Source organism: Delphinapterus leucas, chromosome 3 (assembly GCF_059928025.1).
Source record: "Delphinapterus leucas isolate spDelLeu-1000000601 "Yukka" chromosome 3, BTC_Dleu_Yukka2, whole genome shotgun sequence".
Classification (NCBI taxonomy): domain Eukaryota; kingdom Metazoa; phylum Chordata; class Mammalia; order Artiodactyla; family Monodontidae; genus Delphinapterus; species Delphinapterus leucas.
The window spans coordinates 161,626,010-161,651,105 of record NC_143131.1 but is presented as its reverse complement, the minus strand read 5'-3'; the positions used below and the strand labels follow the sequence as shown (position 1 = coordinate 161,651,105).

Genomic DNA, 25,096 nt, shown 5'->3' with positions numbered 1-25,096 from the left:
CTCCCAATTCATACCACCACCAACACCCGCCCACACTTTCCCCCCTTGGTGTCCATATGTTTCTCCTATACATCTGTGTCTCTATTTCTGCCTTGCAAACTGGTTCATCTGTACCATATTTCTAGATTCAACATGTACATTAATATACGATATTTGTTTTTCTCTTTCTGACTTACCTCACTCTGTATGACAGTCTCTAGGCCCATCCACGTCTCTACAAATGTATATATGTACCACATCTTCTTTATCCATCTGTCTGTCAATGGGCATTTAGGTTGTTTCCATTACCTGGCTATTGTAAATAGTGCTGCAATGAACATTGGGGTGCATGTGTCTTTTTGAATTATGTTTTTCCCTGGGTATATGCCCAGTAATGGGATTGCTGAGTCATATGGTAATTGTACTTTTAGTTTCTTAAGGAACCTCCATACTGTTCTCCATAGTGGTTGTATCAATTGACATTCCCACCAACAGTGCAAGAAGGTTCCCTTTTCTCCACACCCTCTCCAGCATTTGCTGTTTGTAGATTTTTTGATGATGCCCATTCTAACCGGTGTGAGGTGATACCTCATTGTAGTTTTGATTTGCATTTCTCTAATAATTAGTGATGTTGAGCATCTTTTCATGTGCCTCATGGCAATCTGTATGTCTTCTTTGGAGAAATGTCTACTTAGGTCCTCTGCCCATTTTTTGATTGGGTTGTTTGTTTTTTTAATATTGAGCTGCATGAGCTATTTATATATTTTGGAGATTAATCCTTTGTCCATTGATTCATTTACAAATATTTTCTCCCATTCTGAAGGTTGTCTTTTCGTTTTGCTTATAGTTTCCTTTGCAGTGCAAAACCTTCTAAGTTTCATTAGGTCCCATTTTTTAATTTTGTTTTTATTTCCATTACTTTAGGAGGTGGGTCAAAAATGATCTTGCTATGATTTATGCCAAAGAGTGTTCTTCCTGTGTTTTCCTCTAAGAGTTTTATAGTGTTTGGTCTTACATTTAGGTCTTTAATCCATTTTGAGTTTATTTTTGTGTATGGTGTTAGGGACTGTTCTAATTTCATTCTTTTACATGCCGCTGTCCAGGTTTCCCAGCACCACTTATTGAAGAGACTGTCTTTACTCCATTGTATATCCTTGCCTCCTTTGTCATAGATTAGTTGACCATAGGTACATGGGTATATCTCTGGGTTTTCTGTCCTGTTCCATTGATTGATATTTCTGGTTTTGTGCCAGTACCATATTGTCTTGATTACTGTAGCTTTGTAGTATAGTCTGAAATCAGGAAGTCTGATTCCTCCAGCTCTGTTTTTTCCCCTCAAGATTGCTTTGGCTATTCGGGGTCTTTTGTGTCTCCATACATATTATAATATTTTTTGTTCTAGTTCTGTGAAAAATGCCATTGGTAATTTGATAGGGGTTGCATTGAATCTGTCGATTGCTTTGGGTAGTATAGTCATTTTCAAAATATTGACTCTTCCAATCCAAGAACATGGCATATCTCTCCATCTGTTTGTGTCATATTTGATTTCGTTCATCAGTGTCTTATAGTTTTCTGAGTACAGGTCTTTTACCTCCTTAGGAAGGTTTATTCCTAGGTATTTTATTATTTTTGCGGCAATGGCGAATGGGATTGTTTCCTTAATTTCTCTATCTGATATTTTGTTGTTAGTGTATAGGAATGCAAGAGATTCCTGTGCATTAATTTTCTATCCTGCAACTTTACCAAATTCGTTGATTAGTTCTAGTAGTTTTCTGGTAGCATCTTTAGGATTATCTATGTATAATATCATGTCATCTGCAAACAGTGACAGTCTTAATTCTTCTTTTCCTATTTGTATTCCATTTATTTCTTTCTCTTCTCTGATTGCTGTGGCTAGGACTTCCAAAGTTGAGTTGATTAATAGTGGTGAGCATGGACATTCTTGTCTTGTTCCTGATCTTAGAGGAAATGATTTGAGTTTTTCTATATTGAGAATGATGTTTCATGTGGGTTTGTCATATATGGCCTTTATTATGTTGAAGTAGGTTCCCTCCATACCCTCTTTCTGGAGAGTTTTCATCAAAAATTTGTATTGAATTTTGTCAAAAGCTTTTTGTGCATCTATTGAGATGATGGTTTTTATTCTTCAGTTTGTTAATATGGTGTATCACATTGACTGATTTGCATATATTGAAAAATCCTTGAATCCCTGGGATAAATCCCAGTTGATAATGGTGTATGATCCTTTTAATATTCTGTTGGATTCTGTTTGCTAGTATTTTGTTGAGGATTTTTGCATCTATATTCATCAGTGATATTGGTCTGTAGTTTTCTTTTTTGTAGTATCTTTGTCTGGTTTTGGTATAGGATGATGGTGGCCTTGTAGAATGAATTTGGGAGTGTCCCTTCCTCTACAAATTTTTGGAAGAGTTTGAGAAGGATGGGTGTTACCTCTTCCCTAAATGTTTGATAGAATTCACCTGTGAAGCCATCTGATCCTGGACTTTTGTTTGTTGGAAGATTTTTAATCACAGTTTCAATTTCATTACTTGTGATTGGTCTGTTCATATTTTCTATTTCTTCCTGGTTCAATCTTGGGAGGTTACACCTTTCTAAGAATTTGTCCATTTCTTCTAGTTGTCCATTTTATTGGTGTAGTGTTGCTTGTAGTAGTCTCTAATGATGCTTTGTACTTCTGCAGTGTCCATTGTAACTTCTCCTTTTTCATTTCTAATTTTATTGATTTGAGTCTTCTCCCTCTTTTTCTTGATGAGTCTGGCTAAAGGTTTAGCAATTTTGTTCATCTTCTCAAAGAACCAGGTTTTAGTTTTATTGATCTTTGCTATTGTTTTGTTTCTATTTCATTTATTTCTGCTCTGATCTTTATGATTTCTTTCCTTCTACTAACTTTGGGGTTTTTTTTGTTGTTCTTCTTCTTCTTTCTCTAGTTCATTTAGGTGTAAGATTTAGATTGCTTGAGATTTTTCTTTTTTCTTGAGGTAGGATTGTATTGCTATAAAATTCCCTCTTAGAACTGCTTTTTCTGCATCCCATAGGTTTTGGATTGTCATGTTTTCATTGTCATTTTTCTCTAGGTATTTCTGATTTCTTCAGTTACCTCTTGGTTATTTAGTAACATATTGTATAGCCTCCAAGTGTTTGTGTTTTTTACCTTTTCTTCCCTGTAATTTATTTCTAATCTCATAGCATTGTGGTCAGAAAAGATGCTTGATATGATTTCAATTTTGTTAAATTTACCAAGGCTTGATTTGTAACCCAAGATGTGATCTAACCTGGAGAATGTTCCGTGTGCATTTGAGAAGAAAGTGTAATCTGCTGTTTTTGGATGGAATGTCCTATAAATATCAATTAAATCTATCTGGTCTATTGTGTCATTTAAAGCTTGTGTTTCCTTATTAATTTTCTGTCTGGATGATCTGTCCATTGGTATAAGTGAAGTGTTAAAGTCCCCCACTACTACTGTGTTACTGTTGATTTCCTCTTTTATAACTGTTAACATTTGCCTTATGCATTGAGCTTCTCTTATGTTGGGTACATATGTATTTATAGTTGTTATATCTTCTTCTTGGATTGATACCTTGATCATTATTTAGTGTACATCCTTGTCTCTTGTAATAGCCTTTATTTTAAAGTTTCTTTATCTGATATGAGTACTGCTACTCCAGCTTTCTTTTGATTTCCATTTGCATGGAATATCTTCTTCCATCCTCTCACTTTCAGTCTGTGTGTGTCCCTGGTCTGAAGTGGGTCACTTGTAGACAACATAAATATGGGTCTTGTTTTTCTATGCATTCAAGGAGCCCGTGTCTTTTGGTTGGAACATTTAATCCATTCACATTTAAGGTAATTATCAATATGTATGTTCCTATTACCATTTTGTTCATTGGTTTGGGTGTGTTTTTGTAGGTCCTTTTCTTCTCTTGTGTTTCCCACTTAGAGAAGTTTCTTTAGCACCTGTTGTAGAGCTGCTTTGGTGATGCTGAATTCTTTTAGCTTTGCTTGTCTATAAAACTTTTGATTACTACATCAAATCTGAATGAGATGTTTTCCAGGTAGAATAATCTTGGTTGTAGGTTCTTCCTTTTCATCACTTTAAATGTATTGTGTACTCCCTTCTGGCTTGTAGAATTTATGCTGAGAAATCAGCTAATAACCTTATGGGAAGTCCATTGTATGTTATTTGTCATTTTCCCCTTGTTGCTTTTAATAATTTTTCTTTGTCTTTAATTTTTGTCAGTTTGATTACTATATGTTTCAGCATGTTTCTCCTTGGGTTTATCCTGCCTAGGACTCTGCACTTCCTGGACTTAGGTGGGTATTTCCTTTACCATGTTAGGGAAGTTTTCGACTCTAATCTCTTCAAATATTTTCTCTGGCTTTTCTCTCTCTCTTCTGCTTCTGGGATCCCTATAATGTGAATGTTGTTGCATTTAATGTTGTCTCAGTAAAACTTGAATCTGATTCTCTGTTGTTGGGTGGGGCTGAGTTCCCTCCCTGTTGGTTGTTTGGCCTGAGGTGACACAGCACTGGAGCCTACAGGTTCTTTGGTGGGGCTAATGGTCGACTCCAGGAGGGCTCACTCCAAGAAGTACTTCTCAGAACTTCTGCTGCCTGTGTCCTTGTCCCCATGGTGAGCCACAGCCAGCCCCCACCTTTACAGGAGACCCTCCAACACTAGCAGGTAGGTCTGGTTCAGTCTCCTATGGGGTACTTTCCTTCCCCCTGGGTCCTGATGTGCACACTACTTTGTGCATGCCCTCCACGAGTGGAGTCTCTGTTCCCCCCAGTCCTATCAAAGTCCTGCAATCAAATTCCGCTAGCCTTCAAAGTCTGATTTTCTGGGAATTCCTTCTCCCTTTGCCAGACCTCCAAGTTGGGAAGCCTGATGTGGGGCTCAGAACCTTCACTCCAGTGGGTGGACTTCTGTGGTATAATTGTTCTCCAGCTTGTGAGTCACCCACCCAATGGTTATGGGATTTGATTTTATTGTGATTGCACCCCTCCTACCATCTCACTGTGACTTCTCCTTTGTCTTTGGATGTGGGGTACTTTTTGTGTGTGAGTTCCAGTGTCTTCCTGTGGGTGATTGTTCAGCAGTTAGTTGTGATTCTGGTGCTCTCGCGAGAGGGAGTTTTTCCTTGTTTACTTTGTGTTTTTTGTTTGTTTTTTCATTGATTTTTTTGAAGTATAGTTGCTTTACAGTATTGTGTTAGCTTCTTCTGTACAGCAAAGTGAATCAGCTATACATACACATACTTTCCCTCTTCTTTGGATTTCCTTCCCATCTAGGTCACCACAGAGCACTGAGTACAGTTCCCTATGCTATACAGTAGGTTCACATTAGTTATCTATTTTATACAAAGTAGTGTATATATGTCAATCTCAATCTCCCAATTCATCTTGCCACCCCCCTCCCCCCAGTATCCGTATGTCCATTCTCTAGGTCTGTGTCTCTATTTCTGCTTTTCAAATAAGTTCAATTGCATCATTTTTCTATATTCAACATGTAAGCAATATTATATTATATTTGTTTTTCTCTTTGTGACTTAGGTTTTATTTTTATCATTTGCCTTGGGTTTTGTTTGTCTGTTTTCTTCCCTCCCCCCTTTTTTTGATCACACTGTGTGGCTTGTGGGGGTCTTGGTTCCTTGACCACAGTACGGGCCTGAGCCCCCAGTGTGAGAGCTCTGAGTCCAGGACTCTGGATCTCCAGAGAATTCCTGGATGCAGGGAATATTAAATGGTGTGAGCTCTCCTGGAGGTATCCATCTCAACACCAAGACCTGGCTCCACCCAACTGAGTGCAGGCTCCAGTGCTGCACACCTCATGCCAAACAACAGCAAGACAGGAAACAGCCCCACCCATCAGGAGACAGACTGCCTAAAGCTGTGCTAAGCTCACAGACACCCCAAAATACACCACCTTACATGGCCCTGCCCATCAGAGGGACAAGACTCAGCTCCACCTCCCAGAGTGCAGGGACCAGTCCCTCCCACCAGGAAGCCTACACAAGTACGTGGACCAATCTCACTCACCAGGGGGCAGACACCAGAAGCAAGAGGAACTATGACCCTGCAGCCTGCGGAAAGGAGACCACAAAGACAGTAAGTTAGACAAAATGAGATGACAGAGAAATATGCTGCAGATGAAGGAGCAAGGTAAAAACCCACAAGACCAAATAAATGAAGAGGAAATAGGCAATCTACCTGATAAAGAATCCAGAGTAATGGTAATAAAGATGATCCAAGATCTCAGAAATAGAATGGAGGCACAGATTGAGGAGATACAAGAAATATTTACCAAGGACCTAGAAGAACTAAAGAACAAACAAACAGTGATGAACCACAAAATAACTGCAATGAAAAATACACTAGAAGGAATCCATAGCAGAATAACTGAAGCAGAAGAATGGATAAGTGAGCTGGAAGATAGACTGCTGGAAATCACTGTCACTGAACAGAATAAAGAAAAAGAATGAAAAGAAATGAGGACAGTCTCACAGACCTCTTGGACAACACTGAATGCACCAATATTTGAATCATAGGGGTCCCAGAAGAAGAAGAGAAAGAGAAAGGGTCTGAGAAAATATTTGAGGAGATTATAATCAGAAACTTCCTTAACATGGGAAAGAAAATAGTCACCCAAGTCCAGGAAGCACAGAGAATCCCATACAGGATAAACCCAAGAAGGAACTCAGCAAGACACATATTAATCAAACTCACAAAAGTTAAATACTAAGAAAAAATATTAAAAGCAACAAGGGAAAAGCAACAAATAACATACAAGGGAATCCCAATAAGGTTATTAGCTGATTTTTCAGCAGAAAGTCTGCAGGCCAGAAGGGTGCGGCAGGATTTATTTAAAGTGATGAAAGGAAAAAACCACAACCAAGATTACTCTACCCAGCAAGGATCTCATTCGGATTTGACAGAGAAATCAAAAGCTTTACAGAAAAACAAAAGCTAAGAGAATTCAGCCTCACCAAATCAGCTCTACAAAAAATGCTAGCAGGGAACACAAGAGAAGAAAAAAACCTACATAAACAAACCCAAAACAATTAAGAAAATGGTAATAGGAACATACATATCAATAATTACCTTAAATGTAAATGGATTAAATGTTCCCGCCAAAAGTCACAGGATAGCTGAATGGATACAAAAACAAGACCCATATATATGCTGTCTACAAGAGACCCACTTCAAACCTAGGGACACATACAGACTGAAAGTTAGGGGATGGAAAAAGATATTCCATGGAAATGGAAATCAAAAAATGCTGGAGTGGCAATACTCATATCAAACAAAATAGACTTTAAAATTAAGACTGTTACAAGAAACAAGGAAGGCTGCTACATAATGATCAAGAGATCAATCCAAAAAGAAGACAAAATAATGGTAAATATATATGCACCCAACATAGGAGCACCCCAATATATAAGGCGATGCTAACAGCCACAAAAGGGGAAATCAACAGTAACACAATAACAGTGGGGAATTTTAACACCCCACTTACACCAATGGATAGATCATCCAGACAGAAAACTAATAAGGAAACATAAGCCTTAAATGACACATTAGACCAGATAGATTTAATTCGTATTTATAGGACATTCTATCTGAAATCATCAGAATACACTTTCTTCTCAAGTGCACATGGAACATTCTCCAGGATAGATCGCATCTTGGGTCACAAATCAAGCCTCATTAAATTTAAGAAAATTGAAATCATATCAAGCATCTTTTCTGACCACAATGCTATGAGATTAGAAATCAATTACAGGAAAAAAAAAAACTGTAAGAAACACCAACAGGTGGAGCCTAAACAATATATTACTAAACAACCAATGTACTTATATGAATTGTCTAATTATAAAAATGTAACAAACTAGCAAAAAAAAAAAACCCCTACAAAGAAAAGATCAGGATTAGATGGTTTCACAGTTAAATTCTAACAATTACAAAAATGCCAGTCTCTCTAAAACTCTTCCAAAATTAAAGATAATAGAACATTCTTACTCATTTTAGCAGGTCAGCATTACCCTGATACAAAACCAAGAGAATGACACTATTGCAAGAAAGAAATACTATGGGCCAATATCCTTAATTAATATAGATGCAAAAATTCTCAACAAAATACTAGCAAACTGAATTTAACAACACACTAAAAGGATTATATGCAATGATCAAGTGAGATTATTCCAAGGATGCAAGAATGATTTATGGAAATCAATAAATGTGATATACAACATTAATAGAGTGAAATATAAAAATCATGTGATCTTCTCAATAGATGCAGAGAAAGCATATTAAAAAATTCAAAATTTTGTCAGGATAAAAACTCTCAACAAAGTTGGTATGGAAAAACACACCTCAACATAACAAAGGCAATATATGACAAGCCCACAGCTGACATCATACTCAAAAAAGTGAAAGACTGAAATCTTTTCCTCTATGATCAAGAACAAGAGAAGGGTGCTTACTGGCACCACTCTAATTCAACATGGTACTGGAAGTCCTAGCTAGAGCAGTTAGGAAATACAAAGAAATAAATTCATCCATATCAGAAAGAAAGAATTAAAATGTCCTCTTTTGCAGATGAAAGGACCTTATATATTGAAAACTGTAAAGACTCCACAAAAAACCTGTTGGATCTAATAAAGAAATTCAATAAATTTTCAGGATATAAAATCAACATATGAAAATTCAGTTGCATTTCAATACATTAACAATGAACTATCTGAAAAGGAAATAAAGAAAACAATTCTATTTACAATACATTGAAAATAATAAAACAGGAATGAATTTAACCAAGAGTAAAAAAAAATACTATAAGACATTGGTAAAAGAAATTGAAAAAGACATAAATAAATTAAAAAATATCTTGTATTCATAGATTGAAAGAGTTAATATTGTAAAAATGTCTATACTACTAAAAGTCAACTATAGAGTCAATAAAATGCCCATCAAAAACCTAGAGTCTGTCATACAGAGTGAAGTAAGTCAGAAAGAGAAAGACAAATACTGTATGCTAACACATATATATGGAATTTAAGAAAAAAAAATGTCATGAAGAACCTAGGGGTAAGACAGGAATAAAGACACAGACCTACTAGAGAATGGACTTGAGGATATGGGGAGGGGGAAGGGTAAGCTGTGACAAAGTGAGAGAGTGGCGTGGACATATATACACTACCAAATGTAAAATAGATAGCTAGTGGGAAGCAGCCGCATAGCACAGGGAGATCAGCTCAGTGCTTTGTGACCGCCTAGAGGGGTGGGATAGGGAGGGTGGGAGGGAGGGAGACGCAAGAGGGAAGAGATATGGGAACATATGTATATGTATAACTGATTCACTTTGTTATAAAGCAGAAATTAACAAAAAAAATTTTTTTAAAAGAGCCAATTGTGAATTCATAGTATATTACAAGTTTAGTTTTTTAAAACCCCTGAGAAAAAGAGCAGGAGACATATGCAATGAAAGCACACAGACTGAGTCACTCCAGAGACAATGAAGGAAGAAAGGGTTTTTACTTAGACCGATACCTAATTTACTCTTGGATTCTGATTTAAAAGGCTACTCCTGATATCATACCTCTGCTTAAAAAAACAGAAAGGCTCCACACCTTCCAGTGAATCAAGTGAAAATTTCAAAGCAGAGTATTTGAGAGCTATGACAGTCTGTATCTAATCTACTTTCACCATCTTATTGCCAACAGTAGCAACCCTGTGGGCACCCTATGCTTCAGCCAAATTTGAATAGTCAATGTTTCTTCAACATCTTGTTCCCTCTGATCCACTAGTACTTTGAACTGTGAAAGGATTTGCTCACTTCCTACTCACACTACTGTTATATATACTTAATACATTATATCTCCCTCAGGAAACTGTGAGCTCCCTAAAAGTAGGAACTCCTCTTAATTCACCATGCTACATATTCCACCATACCCATTCCAGGGCAGAAAGCCCAGCATAGACAATGTTTACTTACAAATACTGAAACGAAAGATCAGGAATAGAAATTAAGGAAACAATCCCATTTACCATAACATCAAAATGAATAAAATACCTAGGAGTAAATCTACCTAAGGAGACAAAAGACCTGTACTCTGAAAACTATAAGATGCTGATGAAAGAAATTGAAGATGACACAAACAGATGGAAAGATATACCATGTTCTTGGATTGAAAGAATCAATATTATCAAAAAGACTATACTACCCAAGGCAATCTACAGATTCGATGCAATCCCTATCAAATTACCAATGGACCCAGGTGTGGAGACAACACAAAGAGTGCAGTGAGGAGCATCACTATATGGATGAGGGCCAAGTGACAGGAGATCAGGTCACTAGGCTTAGACCTGCGATCCAGGATGAGTATGAGAATGTGGAAGAGAAGGAGAAAAGCATTGGCTTAGACTCCAACCCCACACTGGAAAAAAAAAAACCCAGCATTTTTAATGACAACATAAGTGGAAACTGATATTCTTAATGGCATAGAGGAAATGTGTTTTGTGTATATGCAAATAATAATAATAATAAACCTCACATTATCAAGGTTCTTTCTTCAGTAGTTAAATCACCACAATTATCAGGTTTGTTTCCCCTAATTATTCTCGATTAACCCTAACTACCTCATACAATTTTTTTAAAATAAATCCTCAGCCTTACTTTCTATGACAAGTTATATATGAAATATGTGTAATTTGTTTTATATATAATATTTAATTACCATTTAATATATTTATATTAAATACATTATATAATATATATTATTTATTAACTATTATATATAACTTTGTAGATTAATACAAAATTATAATATTATAAATATATATCCCAAAATATCTATAATACAGGTATACATTAACTATACTCCTATTGTATAACAGACCCTCACTCTTTACAAAAAATTTTTTTCTGTTCCACATTCCCTAATTTAGTAATGAACAAATAATGATTCAAAACAGTTATATACATATAAAATTTCTCAATAGTATTTATAAAGCTGAACTGAGTAAAATTTTATGAATGTGGAAAGAATGACCAAAACCAAAACTTAGGAAAAATAATACCCAGTTGAGTCTTTCTCATATCACAGCATTTTGACACTTTCTATTATTCATCACTCTTCTATATTTATGAACCCTTATCATTACATTGGACCCCCAATAATACTAAATAACCTCTCTATATTAAATCATCAGATTTGAATACTTAGTTCCATATACTCCCGTATTTTCCTATTCCCAGAATCTGGGGAGTAGGATGTGGATATCTTTGGGGGTGTTATTCTGCTTGCCACAACTCCTACTAAATGTATCACCTCAAAATGGCTCTGGGTCTTTCTCAGTTTTGAGTTTCTATCCCAGAGACCCCTCATGTAAACTGTACTGATCTCAAGAAGGAATTACTAAAATCCAGCTTTCAATTACCAACTGGATAGAAACTACATTTATTCTCTTTATGACATCCATGATGCTGCATCAAAATGGATCACATAATGATTCTTTACTTGAGACTTCATTGCTATGAAGATACCCTCCCATGCCTTAGAAAATACTTAGGTTTTTAAAAGTAGAGAAACTTTCCCTCTCATTTTAATCAAGATATCTCCAATATCAAAACACCTTGTAAAGTGTCATAAATATTTTTGCAATTACTATTTCATGTTCGTTTCCTGGATACATGCATCATTATTTTTATCAAGTTACTTTAATCTAGTAATCAGCTGTATGACACTGACAAAATGGAAAACCATCATATTCACTCAGGAATATATTTGATATAGAATAGTGCTCAATTATCTATTCATGGTCACTCATAAGTTGATGGCCAATAAATATAAATACGTAGGACAATTCAGAAATCTTGACAGTATTCTTAGCTCATGCTCAGAAATGGAGTATTGTTCTAAAATGACTTAATATGCATACATTTATAAAGGAGAAATTATGTAACTGATTGTGATTGTTACTGTAGCTCCAAAAACGTAATCTATAAAGGTACGTATATATCTTAAATGCCAGGACCAAACAACTGATAATCCCCACCAGCATACATATGAATGTTCATTACATTATGAATTTTGCTGTCCTGCTGGACTCAGGAGAAGCACCAGGATAATATTGACTTAAAGACTTAATAGTCCCCACATTTTAAGGATCACAGTTCACTAATAGTAAAAGAATATTTAAGCATGGACTAGCATTATATTAATGTATAATTATTTACATACATATATGAATATTTTATTAATATACCACATGTATCAGAACCTTATACTAAAAAAGAAAATTAAAATAATTAGATAATATACACAATAATTTTAATACTTTCTATTCTCATCCCATTAGATATCCAGCTCACCTCCTCTAATTTATATCCCTCACTCAACAAGTGACTATCATGTCCTAAAAATGAGGTGATCATTAAATGGCATCTTTCTCCAATGAGGCTCTTGAGGAAACTGGTGTTCAGCCTGGATAGGAAAGTTACATGGTTCTCATGGATTTGGGTTGACTACTAAAGTATAACTAATCTTACTAGATATTTTGAAAATTTATCTCAACTGTTAAGAACTGAAAAATTAACTGATTAGTTGCCAGTAACATACTTCTGCATCGAAAAAGAATGTCATTTGATATGTAACTGGGTTTTTTTGTTTTTTGTTTTTGCCACACCATGCAGCTTGTGGGATCTCAGTTCCCTGACCAGGGATTGAACCCAGGGCACAGCAGTGAAAGCACTGAATCCTAACCACTAGACCACAAGGGCACTCCCTATCTGAATTTTAAATTTCACTTTCTGTTTTGTGTATTTATATGATGAATCTGGAAATTCCAACATGGAAGAACCATGGAACACGCAATAACATGGTGCTGACTTGAGAGAACGGAAATAGAAGAAATATCCATAGAACTCAGAGATTCATCAAAGTGCAAAGGAGCATATTGGGTCCTATCTGATACATTAAAAACTTAAAAATCTGAATGCACATCTGAGCATTCACTATGAGAAGTGGCAACCAGTGTTGCTAGGGCTAAGGGTGAAGCACATGACCACTCTCAGTAAACAGATAACCTAGATCAAGTCCATTCTCATTATATTGTCTTTAACCTTAGGCTAATCTCAATATTATGAGCCCCAAATTATACACATAATCATAGATATTTCTGGGGAAAAGAATGGTATTGAATGGACAAGGAACAAAAGCTTGACCATAAATCTGAGCCTAGATCAGACATTTGGATTAAAGAGAAGGAGTGTAATGAAATGAAGAAGGCTTTCACAAGAACCCAAGTGCTACCTTGCACAAGATGAATGTGTTCTTTTGAAGAAAGTGAAGTTTAATAAAATATTTTCCTTATTTTTATAATAATGTGAATTATTTAGTAAATATACATAAGATCCTTGTACTTACTCTGGTGTATTTAAGTATGTATTCTATATGATAAAATAACATTCTGCATATTGTTTTACTAGTATTACGTTAGTGAAAGTGCCATTTTCCTCATCAGACTTCCCATAATCTATGAATGTTTTTAAAAGATCTATGACTGGACATCGACAGCATAAAGCGATCATGAGAATTTCAGGTGACAAGACGAGGGAGGCTCAGTCTTGTCCAGTGGCAATAATTAGTAACATGAAAAACAAAGCTGGCAATGTCATTAACGGAAAATCCCTTTCTCACCATGATTAGTACATAAGACCTTTATGAAGAGTCAAATTCCAAAAAGTTCATAAGATAAATATCAGATACCACTGAATAGGTAAAATGCAACTGCTATTGCATGACAATTGAGCTTAGTATCGGGTGCACTTGGAAGCACAAAGATATTTATAATTTTAAGATATTAGTTCTCAGCTCTCTTAGGGAAAATCATAGAAAGGGAGAGTATCACTGCAAAAGAGACAGAAAAACACTGTAAGGTCTTGATCACAAGTCAAGACAAATTTGGTAAACCCTGAAAGTCCTATCAGGCAGTGTTTTTTTTTTTTTTTTCAGACAATAACATCTTGTTTTATGACATCATGATTTTTAAAAGTTGTAAATATTATAAGTAGACTAAAGTATCTACAAACTTAAAAGAACAAAGACATGTGACTAGATCATTCTGAATTTGTTTAGATAACTTATATTTCAAAGGTAAAAATTCACCTAAGTACATACAGTAAGTAAAATTGAGAAAAATCAGAAATAGTTTGAAATATCAAATGCAGTTCCAATTAAAACACAATGTCACAAAATTATAAAGCTACTTTCAAAAATCTATGAATTTAATGCCTGATAAGATTCATGAAATTGATCTTTTCATCTGGAAAAATCCATTATATTTATTTATGATTAACTAAGATATGAGACTGAAATTACGAGAAGAGAATTCTTCTGACACTTCATTTGGTAAATCCTGTCTCATCCCACCACTCAGCTGAGTCTTGAGCTCTCTCGGTAAATAAAACTGAGAAAAAGACACCAAGCAGAGTCTTTGGAGTGAGTCTATGTGTGAGAAGAGACACCCAAGGTCTGATTATAAGGAAGGGATGTCTTCAGTTCATCTCCCCACAGGCTCATAGCTGGCACATGACATAGTCATGTCACCTGTAGAATCTGGAAAGCCCTGATCTTGGGATTGTTAGACATGGAAGCCACCAAAGGGAAAACTGAACGTACCTTATTGCTGGAAAACAACAGAAAAGAAGCACCTGGGTTCCAAATGTTTCCCTGTGTGAGCTCATTTTCCTAGGTCATCTTGCCCTAATGAATCGTAGTGTCTCAGTTCTTGTCAACACAAAAGAAGCCTAACAGTAGCTCTAAATTCAAAACAAGTAGAACACTTATATCAGAGCCCCCAACATACCTCCATGGGTTCAAGTGATTTCTGCTGGTCTTCACCAGTGTTCTCCATTGGTCTCTATTTTAGGTCATAACTCAACTAGGAGTTCCTTTGTGAGAATTAGGAAAATATCCTCTCATCCTGACCTACAAGGTGAAGAATTTGTCCTCCAGAGAACACAGCTCTAAGCAAGAGCACCCGGGAAGGGGAGCAGAAGGCGGGCTGCTTTTCACTCCCCCATGTACTTTTCCAGGTGCATTCAGAGAGGATGGAAAGGACACTTCCATTCTAAAAGCACTATAGTTGGGGATGTAAAATGTCTGTCCTCAGATATCTTGCTTTGCTGTGAAGGGTCAGGTTCTTCTGGTGGTATGTTCTGGCTCAGTCTCCTCTGCTGCTTGTACTCACAGGGCTGTTTTATTTCACATGCTCAATATTAGGGCACCACCCTTTAGCAACAGGTAATACTTTTTCTGTAGCACCATCCTTGTTGTAACTAACCTTGCTACATTTTTGGCCCTCTTTCTTAACCAAGCTTCATTTTATACTGATTTGGTGACTTTCATTCCTCTGAAATTATGAATACTAGCACAGGGCGCCAGTTCTCAGCCTGGTTGAATTCAACCTGGTCTATTTCTCACAAATCATTTTTGCTTCTCTAGTAAACAAGTTTGTCATTTGGCTTCAGTCAGGAACGCCCACCCCACAGGCTTCTACAGTCTAAAATTACACTTATTCCTGCCATCAACAACCTAGGCCCATCTGTCATTAGCCACCATCACTATGACTTTTTTGTTCAACTCACATGGATATTTTAGGTCTGGAATTGTTGCCATCTTTGAAGCTTAAAGCTTCTTCTTAAACTTTTGTGTAATACCAAGGAAAAAACTTTCAACCAAGAATCCTGTACCCTGAAAGCTATGAAAAATAAAGGCAAAGACATTCCAGATAAACAAAAACTGAGCCAATTTGTTGTTAGCCATCTTACATACTAAAGGAAGTTCTTCAGTCTGAAAGCAAGTGACCCCAGATAGAATGCACAAAAAAGACAGATTACCAGTAAAGGTAATTGTGTAATTATAAGAGACAATATGAACGCATATTTTTGTCCTTTCTTATTTTAATTAATTTTTAAATCCACTGTATAAAATGTGTATATAATTGCATTGTTGGCCCTATAAGTATAGGAATGCAATGTATTTCCCAACAAATGTGAAAAGAGGTGGATGGGAACAAAGCTTTTCGGGGCTCAGAAAATTGCTCTAGATTATAACTTGAATCCATAGGAAAAAAATGAAGGGAATATGTCATGGGAAATAATGTTAATATAAAAAACTGTAAATATATAAGTTGCTACATGTAAGCTTCATGGTAATCCCAAAGCAAAAACATATAGTAGCAACACAAAAGCGAAAGAGAAAGCAATCCAAACATACCACTAAAAAAATCATCAAATCAAAAAATTCAATTTTTTCTGGGTATAGTATTCCTGGTTAGCCATTTTTTTTCTTTCAGTAGTTTGAATATTTCATCCCACTTCTTTCTGGCCTGCAATGTTTCTGCTAAGAAATCCACCAATATTCTTATGGGTATTCCCTTGTATGTGACATATCCCTTTTCTCTTGTGCTTCCCAAATTGTCTGTCTTGAACTTCTGAAGATTTGATTATAATGCATCTTTGTAGATTTCCTTGGGTTTATCTTATTAGAACCTGTTGGGAATCCTAGATCTGGATGTCTATTCCCTTTGCCAATTTTTGGCCATGACTTCTTTAAGTAAGCTTGCTGCCCTTTTCTCTTTTTGTTTTTTTCTGGGACCCTCATAATGTCTGGTTTATTGGAATCTAAGTCACTTAAGCTTTTTTCACACTTTTTCATTATTTTTGCTCCTCTGACAAGACAATCCCATCAACCTCTCTTCCAGTTCCCTGATCATTTTATCTGCTTGATTTAGTCTACTCTGGAACCCCTCTACCCCTCTACTCTATTTTTCAGTTCAGTTATCGTATTCTTCAGCTTCATGGTTTCTGTTTGGTACATTTATAGTATATATTTGCTATCTCTTTATTGAAATTCTCATGTTGTTCATGCATTGTTTTCCTGACAACACTGAACATCTTTATGGAGATTACTTTGCTTTCTCTGTCATGTAAATCATACATGTTTGCTTCATTAGAATTGGTTCCTGGAGATTTATCTTATTCCTTTGTTTAGAACATGTTTTCTTGCCTCTTCATTTTCCTTAACTCAGTGTGTCCTGCAATGTGTGTCCTCAGCGTGTCCTTAATTCAGTGTGTCCTTTAACTCAGGATATGTGCATTAGACAAAACAGCCACCTCTCCCAGTCTTCACAAAATGCCCTCATACAGGAGAAGTCCCTCAACAATCATCCTTACCAGAGATTTTGGAAAACTCTCATCCTTCCTAGTCCAAACCACTGTCTTTTTTCTTAGCAGTCCCCAGCCATCTATATGCTGAGTTCCATCAGCACTCTGAGATACGTAAAAGAGAATCCAGTTCCTTGGGCAGCCATGGGAAATTTTGGAAATTTGTACAAGTAGTCCCACTCTTTCCCTCCCAGGGAGAATTTGGGAACTGAGAGTTTTCTCAGGGTCAAGTGGTGCTGCACCAGAACATCTTAGACTGTTCAGGCTGCTGTGACAGAATACCATGGACTAGGTGGCTTATAAGCAACAGAAATTTAGTTCTCACAGTTCTAAATGTTGAAAAGTACAAGATAAAGGCATCGGGTGACTTGGTGTCTGATGAACACTCACTTCTTGGTTCATGGATGGCTGTCTTTTTGCAGTGTCTTCATATGGTAGAAGGGGTAAAGGATTTCTCTGGGGCCTCTTTTATCCTATTCATGAGGGCTCTACCCTTATGATCTAATTACCGCCCAAACCCACCATGTCAAATACCAACACATTGGGAATTAGGCTTCAACATATGTAATTGTGGGAGAGACACGTTCAGTCTATAGTATGGGGGTAGAGCATGTCAGGAGAGGGCATTTCCTTTTTCCTTCCTGGCATTGATGTGACTGGTTTCACACTCACCCAAGATGCAAAAGCCTCTTAACTGCTTTCTGCATTTTTCATGAAGTAAATTGATTTGTGTATTGTTGAGTTGGTGTGCCTGCGGGGAAAAAGATTTTCTAGTGATTCATATTCTGGTTTCTTGCTCATGTCACTGGACTACAAAATTTCTTAAATTCTTTATTTAAAGTTATCATGGAAAATTTGAAATCTTAACAATGATAAGGATAATTACATAATTAACCCTGTCAAAAGTACCCGTTACAAGGCTTCAGTGATTCTCATTATTCTGCTTTTCATTTTCAACTATCAACTCTGATTATCCTGGTGGCATATTAAATATAAGATATAAGATGTTTTTGTTTGTAAGAAATTTAGTACTTTAGTACCTTTAGTATCTTGTGGATGAAGAGAAGAATTAATGAAAATATCATTATCACACATAATAAAATACTGTACAAATATTTTAAAACATCATATAAAACCCAGTTAGATAGTGTTTTATGCTTGAAACTCTTGAGTTCTACAATCAACAGATATTTCACATGATATAACATTTTAGGTCTAATATTTACCTGGAGAATCAAAAGTGACAATGAATGAATATATTTAATGTTGTATAAATGGCCATAGACTAGATTTGGTACGGAAAATGTGAAATAAACTAGATATTCCCAACCCATTTATTGTGAAAACAAACACAAGGGAGGAAGAAAAGACATTCAATTTTAAGGGTAACTGATAAAAAGTCCAGATGAAAATAATATTCAGGCTTCACAGAAGAACAGAGCTTTCAGCATCTAATTAAAGTTTTCTGCCCATTGGACACGGCATAGCAAAGCTATAATGAGGGAGAGAGAAAGCCATATATGTAATGAGAGTCCTTTAGGCAGTGAAAACCTCAGATTTGAAAAATCTCAAGAAGCAGAAAATTGTACTCTAGGACTTGATGATTTATGTACACTTTTCATGTAACAAAGAATCCCCAGATTAATGAGAAGAAGAAGACACAACCTATTGGAGAATGGAGGGAAATAGTAATTTATAGAAGCAAGATGACTCTTCATTTGGCTGAGCAGAAATTGGAACAAAACGTACATGGAATATTTAACTCCCATGAGAAGGTCCTCAAGACGCTTACCAAAACCCCACACTTTTGGTTTGAAATTGACCACTCTTAGCCCTGGATCAAAGCATTCCACCCATGGACCCTAATAAAGGCATGGGCCCCAGGTGCTGCCCTGCTCTCCCTGCCTGCACCCTGCCTTAACCTCCCTGCATGTATCCTCAAGGTGAGCCACGTATTTCCACCAGGACCTGTGAGTAATAAACTTCACTATTTCAGTTCCCTAGTGGTGTCTTCTTGAACCCTCGATGGCCAGCTGACACCTTGGGGGCTCTAATTAACAAATGTTAATTTAACAAAGTCACAACACTTTGCTTCCAAATCTTCTGTATAAAAGACCCTTCTCCCCTAGTTTTTGTTGGTAGAGTGCTCCAACCACTTCCAGTTTAGCACAGCCCAATTGGGATGGATGTATTCTCAAAAAAACGCTTGAAAAACTTAACATACCTCAGTGTGTCTTTTTTTGTTTTGTTTTTGTTTTTTTGTGCGGTACGCGGGCCTCTCATTGTTGTGGCCTCTCAGGTTGCGGAGCACAGGCTCCGGACGCGCAGGCTCAGCGGCCATGGCTCACGGGCCCAGCCGCTCCGCGGCATGTGGGATCTTCCTGGACCGGGGCACAAACCCGTGTCCTCTGCATCGGCAGGCGGACTCTCAACCACAGTACCACCAGGGAAGCCCTCTCAGTTTGTCTTTTAACACACTATATACTGCAATTTATTTAATTAGTTCCTTTTCATTGTGTCTTCAAATTTCGTCCATTTTTTTCTCACATAAAGAATCCTCCCGTGAAGACACAGACTCCCTATAATTGGGGACCTGGCACCTGTGGTCTGCCTTCCTGAGGTCAACCACCTGTCTAGCCGTCTTCTGGTGCCCGATTCAGACTTGCTGATTTAGCACACGGAAAAGGAAACAGAGCTGCTGATACGGAAGGCACCTGAGAGCTTAAACCCGGGATCCACATGCCTTCTTCAGTTTCTCTTTCTCCTGAACCCCCGGTTTACAGTATGGCAAATTTTCTGGTTTCTATTTACCCCCATTATTTTTTTAATTTGCTTTGAGAGACAGGGATCTCGTTCACTGGTAGCTCTAGATACACATTTTTAACTCTTCATAAACCACCCAAGCAATCCACAATCACTTTTCTTCTCAATCTACAGTTCTGAAACAGTGAAAGTCCTCTTTGTTCAGTTTGGAATCGCACATGTTCTTTGGACCAATTGCAGTGTCCAGGGGAAAGGGGGAACCCTTGTTAGCTGAGCCTTTGGACATCTTCGGGCGGATTGCTCTGATTGGTTCCTCCAAGCATCCCTGCGATTTGTCTAAACTTCAGGTCAGGAAGAACCTGAAGCTAGATACAGTGTATTAATGAAAGAAAGAGGGCAAGGGGGCAGGGAAGGTAGGGGAAGGAAGGGAGGGAGAGAAAGAGAGAAAGGAAATTAATGAAATACAAGAAAAAAGACACAAAATGCATCTCATAAGGTTAAAACTTTCAATATTTTGCTATTTTTTCTGCATGTTTGTATTTTTATGAATTGGCTTTGGTCATAATTTTAAAAAAAGAATAGAAAAACCCATAAAAATGAACTCTATAAAGATGCACCTGCTGTAGGGAACATCTTTTTAAAGCACTCTTGGTAGAGCCACCTCAACCTTTTGGTTTCTGATTGGTTGATGCCCTGTAGGAGGACTATCCAATCAGAGTGGATATTTCCTTCTTGTCCAATCAGAACAAGGCTTTCAGGAGTCCTCATCTAAATATAGCAACTATAAATAGGCCACTCCTGCCCCAACATGACACTTTCCCTTCTGCAGGGCTGGGCTTCTTTGCACTTTAGTTTGGGGGTTCTGCTAGTTCCCAAAGATAGAGTGCCACTCCAGCACTGAGGAGAGGAACAGGAGAAGCACAGTGGCAGCAGCAGGAAGGGCTGCCCCACAGGTGCATGAGGTGCTGGAGCAGGTTCCCTGTTGAGAACTTTCCTAGGTCCAAGTGTTTCCCGGTCTCCCGAGGTCTGGTGCCTTGGAAGTCCCCTTGTTAATGTCTGTGAACGTGTCGCATGGGGGCCACAGGCAACCACAAGCCCTGGACAGTGTCCTCTGGAAAGCAGGAAGAATACCTTGTGACGTGTGTGTATTTTCCTTGAACCGCTGCTGGTTGTAAGGGTCCTTCTTGCAGGTACTGCCTAGTGTCTCAGCTAGTTCTGCTGGGGACAGAGGTCTCAGTCCTGGTTGAGAGGAAGGAGGTTTCACTGGCTCCTCGTTGTTCTAGGAGCACTAGATACATTCCCCTCAGATCCTGCTGGGCCTGGGAGCCACCTTGTCCTGTCATAGGGCCTCTGGTCAATATGGGGAGGAATGAGCCTATTTGGCTGCCTTGTGTTCATAGATTGTGGGAAACACCTGATGGGTCTCGTTCTTAAGTGGGAGAGCTAAGGCACCCTGCTACTTTTCCTTTTCACTGCCTTTCAGAGTTCTGCTTTGAGTAATTCTTATGTTATTTCCAGGGTTTGTAGTTGTGCTTGGTAGAGAGGAGCAAGGAAGAAGGAAGACGTGTCTACTCTGACTTGTCCAGACTGGAAGTTCCTACTCCCCGTCTTTTTTGTTGATTCAGGATTCTTCTCACATCCTAAACTAAGTTATCTAAGTTGGATTTGAAGTTTCCTCCAATAAGGCACTCATAAAATTTACTTCCTATAATTTTTGGTTGCATGATCCAACCAAACTCACCACCCTTGATCATTTACTGCTACATGACCCCCATGCAGCAAAACCACACAAGTTACAGGATGCTAGAAAAAAGAGGCAAGCTGCTGCCTTCCATCCAAATAGAGTAACATTAGTATATCACTCACAAGCCCTCATCACTTTTTATCTGACATAAAAATTAGGGCTCCTGGGCTTCCCTGGTGGCGCAGTGGTTGAGAGTCCGCCTGCCGATGCAGGGGACGCGGGTTCGTGCCCCGGTCCGGGAAGATCCCACATGCCGCGGAGCGGCTGGGCCCGTGAGCCATGGCCGCTGAGCCTGCGCGTCCGGAGCCTGTGCTCCGCAACGGGAGAGGCCACAACAGTGAGAGGCCCGCGTACCGTAAAAAAAAAAAAAAAAAAAAAATTGGGGCTCCTCAAATATATCTCCACTCTCTTTGCTGCTACTTATGTGCTATATAAAAAGTTGTATTCTCAATTCCCATCTGATTCTCCTTCAGCCATTCAGATTTCACCTGGCTTCTTGGTTGGAGCCTGGCTTCCTTCATCAGCAACTGTGTTCTCTCCACCTATTGCTAAACCTGATGGATTTTTTCCCCACAACCTCTAGCACTGTGATATGTATTATTTTCACAACTTTCAACAAATGTTAGGAAATTTTAAAATATCACAACACTTAGTTTAACTTCCTAAATTTTTAGGAAGGACTGAAATTTAGGCCTGCATTATATTTTTTATGGAAACCAATCTTAGAGAGATTTTAGATTATTAGAAAGGTATGAACAGTGTAGGGAAACAGAAGGAGAAATAGAAAAAAAATAAAAATTAAAAACAAAAATTAAAAGTTGTTGCTATCAGTTTCTCTATACTGCTGGTCAGTCTGTGTGTGGATCTTGATTTCCATATCAGTCAGTAGGTAACCGCTATCTTCTTCCTGTTGTTACATAGTAGATTGTATTTTCTAATCTATAGTGGCAGAAAGCAGGTCAGTGTTTTCCTGAAGACCAGCAGAAGGCACAGGAGAGAAATGACAAAGGGAGGCAAGGAGAATTGGGAGATGATAGATATATTCATTATGTTGACACTTTCACTGGTTATATGTATGTATGTATAAAACCATTTTAAAGCCCCCCAAGAAAACATATCAAGTAGTTTATTTAAAAAATGAAAACTACATAGGGACCTCAGATCTTCATATTATAGTGGAGTAGAAGACCTCAATCACATCTTGATAAAATATTTCCCAGGTATAGCTTCATATACAGCATGGAGTGAACAAGAAGAGACAAAAACCTAAAACCAGCATTCTAAGGGCAATCAGTGAAAGCCCGATCAGGAGAGACCACCAGGGCCAAAGTCAGATTTAGTGATTCCATGCAGTGAGGGAAGGCATCCAGACAAAAGGGGGAAGGGAATCATCATTTGTAAGTTGTACATTCCCATTGACGGATTCTGAGGATGGTCCAGGGAAGCAAAGGACAGTTCTGGATTAATGGTGTGTCTGGGGTAAGATTAAGAGAAGCAAGAGTTAACCAAAAGTTGGATGTGGTCATGAGGCAAAGGTGGTTTAGCAATTGTATATTCCAGGCATTGCATGGTATAGTAAAGGAGATCTGAAACATCACTGATATAAAACAGGAGTCATTAAAACGTGGGGTGGGGGACTTCCCTGGAGGCACAGTGGTTAAGAAACCACCTGCCAATGCAGGGGACATGGGTTCAACCCCTGGTCTGGGAAGATCTCACATGCCACGGAGCACCTAAGCCCGTGGGCCCAACTACTGAGCCCGCACGCCACAACTACTGAATCCTGCGCACCCTAAAGCCCATGCTCTGCAACAAGAGAAGATGCTGCAATGAGAAGCCCGCGCACCACAACGAAGAGTAGCACCCTCTCACCGCAACTAGAGAAAGCCCACACGCAGCAATGAAGACCCAAGGCAACCAAAATAAAAAAAAAAAAAAAAGGCAGGGTGGGGGATACTTTGGCATTTCACAGCTGCTGCATGGCCTTGGGCTAAACAGTGTTACTCATTAACTTTGCAGCTAGATGTATCTGTATCTGTCCTCCCCATATGTTATCAGCAGAGATGACTTGTGTCTGTTTTTATTTTACAGTCCTTGTTGATTTATACACTTTTATATCTGACACCAATTCAGCCTTAAGAGGAAGGCAAAGGGTCTGGGAGGAAATATCCGGGAGGAAAGATGTGCTGTTTTACGGTTTCAGGGAAAGTAGAGAAGGCATTGGGCTGGAGCAAGGCAGGATGTTGGAACTGAGATTCTTGGATACAGCCAGAAACTTCAAGGGGCCATACAATCATTAAAATTATAGACTGGAGGAAAAAAAATGCCCATTCACTCAGGAGACAAAAAGATGGCTTACTTTGCCCTGGTTACTGCACTGTGTCTCCCCAAAGATAACATTACACTGCACATATTTTGTTTTGTGGCTAAAATTAGCCTCACTCAGTTCCTCTGAGAAGTCACAGGACAGGACTGCTATTCCCCTTGTGCTGATCCAGCCATAGAGGTTGCTTTGTGTCATAGAAGTCCCAGAAGGAGAGGAGATTGTGCTTTGCTAAAAAAAAAAATATATATATATATATATTTCAACTAACAATGGCTGAAAACATCCCAAATGTGACACTGTTTCCTGCAGTTATTTCTTTGCTTTGCATCTCCTTCTTAGAGAATTTGAGGCAAATTTTCTGGTCAACCTTCGGGAAATAGCATAAATTGAAAGGAAGAGAAAACAAGCCTGATTTAGGAAAAAAGGAAATTGCAAGTGTGACATGAGCAGCCTATTTATATAACCTGTATTCAAATTAGGACTCCTAGAACACTTAATTCTGATTAGATAAGAAGGGACTATATCTCCTGAATGCCAACCTTGATTGAAAAATCTTCCTACCTGGCATCAATCAATCAAAAAACAAAAGATTGTGCTGGCTCTACCTTGAGTACTTTGAAAAGACTGTCTCTTACAGCACATACATTTCTGTAGAGTTCAGTTTTAGCTATTCAAAATTGGTGTTTTTTTAATCATGACTTAGAACAAGGCATAGAAATAGACGCATGCAGAAAAACAGTTGAGCAAGGTATGAAAACAGTATAAATCTTTTGAGATGTTATGAACTCAATTACTATTGCAAGTCAGTCCACATATTTCAGTGGGTTCTTTTCTCTGAATATTCTCCTATTTATTTCTTTTTTCCTCTCTTCTGGCCTTTCTCTCTCCTTCTTTCCTTTTTTTTTTTTTTAACATCTTTATTCGAGTATAATTGCTTTACAATATTGTGTTAGTTTCTGCTGTATAAGAAAATGAATCAGCTATATGTATACATATATCCCTATATTCCCTCCCTCTTGCATCTCCCTCCCACCCTCCC

General features: G+C 37.9%; 1 protein-coding gene across 1 annotated transcript in view; it reads right to left on the bottom strand.

Annotated features, from left to right (window-relative positions):
* The window catches only part of LOC111169278 (olfactory receptor 2V1-like), a 37,987-nt gene extending 12,891 nt beyond the window's left edge, over positions 1-25,096 (bottom strand). The window contains exon 1 of the mRNA XM_089909867.1: positions 1-25,096. This exon is cut by the window's left edge and continues 12,891 nt beyond it. The gene's annotated coding sequence lies outside the window, so the exon portion shown is untranslated.